General features: G+C 45.9%; 1 pseudogene across 1 annotated transcript; it reads right to left on the bottom strand.

Annotated features, from left to right (window-relative positions):
- Window positions 1-1,478: 1,478 nt before the first annotated feature.
- On the bottom strand, window positions 1,479-2,595 carry LOC308640653 (adiponectin receptor protein 1-like; annotated as a pseudogene). The gene has a single exon. The product of its transcript is annotated as an adiponectin receptor protein 1-like (transcript).
- Window positions 2,596-2,979: the final 384 nt, after the last annotated feature.

Genomic DNA, 2,979 nt, shown 5'->3' on the forward strand with positions numbered 1-2,979 from the left:
TACAAACAAAGATGTTGTGTCCTCCGAAAACTAAAAAATAATATTAAAAAAATTCTCTCTCTCTCTCTCTCTCTCTCTCTCTCACTCTCTCACTCTCTCACTCTCTCACTCTCTCACTCTCTCTCTCTCTTTCTCTTTAAAAAACTTTTTAGTTTGATTCCATGCCATCTGTTGATTCTTGGTTTTAATTCTTGTGCTATAGGAGTCTTATTAAGGAAATTGTGGCATAATCCCACATGATGGAGATTAGGGCCTACTTTTTCTTCTATTTAGAGAGTCTCTGGTTTAATTATTAAACCCCTGATCCATTCTGAGTTAACTTTTGTGCATGGTGAGGGAGAGGGATTCAATTTTATTTTGCTGCATATGGATTTCCAGTTTTCCCAGCACCATTGGTTGAAGATGCTCTCTTTTCTCCGGTGCATATTTTTAGCACCTTTGTCTAATATAAGATAATTGTAGTTTTGGGGTTGGTCTCTGTGTCCTCTATTCTACACTGTTCATCTACCAGCCTGTTTTGATGCCAGTACATGATGTTTTTGTTACTATTGCTCTGTAGTATAGTTTAAAGTCTGATATAGTGATGCTACCTGCCTCCCTCTTCCTGCTAAGGATTGCTTTAGCTTTTCTGGTTCTATATTCTGAATATAGAGATGCTCATCATCTCTATATTCATATATATATATATATATTTTTCTCTATATTCATCTTATTTTTCCCGATGAATTTCTTTTTTTTTCTGCTGTACTTTTTTATTATCATCTTAATCTTTGCATCAAGATACATAGAAATGATAGCAGGTTTCTTTTTAAGGCTTAGTATTAAATATTAGATATCTTTTCCCAGTTTAATTTTACATTACTCTGCCAAGAAAAAAAAAATAAAACTCAAGTTATTTAAAGCCTGGACACACTTCCATGATTAGCCAGGCTATGTAAAAGTTGCTATCTTATTCTTCCTGCTATGTAAGCAGATCTAGGCCCTAGAAAGATGGGTCCAGGTTATAAATGTTTTTGAAAAGTGTGCTACAAAATGGATAGCCTGTTATAAGCCAGGTTACAAAGTAATGACAGTGGGTAAGAGAGGAAAAATTTCTTTCAGGAAAAAAGAAGAAAACAATTTCTGAAGAGTCCCAATCCATAATTTTTTCCCAAAATGGTTGAAGGAGGAAGTAAGATCTCAAAATGAGCTTCAAAGTACTGTCTCTGTGAGGGAATGGTACTTGTCTTGCCGAGGAGGGTGACTGCCAAGGAAGGGGATGACTATGTTAGCCATCCCCACCCTCCCCAGCTAGGGGAAAGGGAGTGGAAAGTTTATTGCCCAGTGGCTGTGAAAGTGAGCTGAAGCTTAACTGGTACTGAATTCACTAAGAGGTTTCTTCTAGAAACACACAACTTAGATTCTTCCTCTCTCTTTAGTAAAGAAGTTATTTTTAAAAGCACTTGGGAAGTTCCTCCTCCACCTCAATGTGGGGAGGCTCAGAGAAGGCAGTCATCAGTACAGCCACCTTCCAGGCCATAACAGAATTGCTGAAGATTGGAGACCCTATAGAAGTAGACAAAGGCTGCGGCCACCACCAGGACGTGGAAAATCTGATGGGACTGGAACCTATGTCAAACTTTCCCAGAAAGAAGCGCTCAGGAATCCAAACAGCATAAAGGCCAGCTCAGGTGATGTACATCACAGCCATGAGGAAGAACCAGCCCATCTGGCCCACTGTGGTGGCCTTGACAAAGCCCTTAGCGATAGTAAATTGCATGGTGGGCACAACACCAAGTCCCAGGAACACTCCTGCTCTTGTTTGCCGGTGCTTGGGAGTGGGAAACTGGTCCCACTGTGCCACAATGATGGCAGGGATGCCCAGGACACAGACAATGGAGAGGTAGAGGAGCCGAGGCTGTGGGGAGCAGTAGAAGGAGTAATAGAGCCAGGGGACAAACCTCCCCATAATCAGTGGAGCAATCCCTGAATAGTCCAGTTTGGAAAAAGTCTGGGAGACTTTCTCTGAATGACAATAGATGGTGTGGAAGAGCCAGGAGAAGCTGAGGCAGAGCACTGCACCCAAAAACAACATGCCCAAAATCATCTTCTCCTGAAGAGGGGCCATGAAGTACATATTTGGTCTAAGCATGGTCAAGATTCCCAAAAAGAGAAATAGTACGAAACCAAGCAGATGGGTCCAGATGTTGCCAGTTTCTGTGTGGATGCAGAAGATGCTCTTGAAGCAAGCACGAAAGGAGGGCATGGGTGGTCTGTGGCCATGTAGCAGATAGTCATTGTCCTTCAGCCTGTCAGAAAGTACATCATATGGGATGACCCTCCAACGCCCCTCCCAGACCTTATATATGAACTCCTCCATCTTCTCCATGGCAAGGTGGGCCTGCAGGGGAAGTGTCAGTACCCATACCTCCTCCGCTTCCTCCTGGGGCACTGGGCATGTTTGTTCTTCTTCAGCCTTGTTTGGGTTTGCAATTACCCGCTGGCCCTTCTCTTTTAGCAGGGGTCCCAGTTCAGCCAGTTCCACCCAATCAGTTTCCCTGTTTTTGGCAGGGCCCCGTTGCCCTGTGCCACCACAGATCCTTTGTGAGAAGACATCTGGCTGGTACCTCAGTACCGCAGCTTCAGCTTGGGAAAAGGCTGGGGTCTCTCAGCCCCAGGGGGCAGAGATCTCCCTGTGATGGCAAACACAGGGATGCTGGGTGCCGTGGGACAGCTGGGGACGAGCAGCACACCCGCACCGGGGCTTCAGATTTGGAGGCTGCCTCAGAGGTGGTGCGCAGTGCGAGGCCCGTGCTGCTCCAGCGGGGGAGAGCGGGGGATGCTGGGGACCTCAAAGCAGGCTACTTTGGGGCTGTCCCTTTCTCAGGCCTGGGCTGGGGCTGCCAGAGTACACACCAGGCCGAATCCCCGCCCACCAGCCAGTCCCTAGGAAATGTACAGCCAGGTGGGTAGGCTCTGCTAGGGGCCATGGTCCCCCAG

Source organism: Spermophilus citellus (assembly GCF_964194105.1).
Source record: "Spermophilus citellus genome assembly, contig: SCAFFOLD_275, whole genome shotgun sequence".
Lineage (NCBI taxonomy): Eukaryota > Metazoa > Chordata > Mammalia > Rodentia > Sciuridae > Spermophilus > Spermophilus citellus.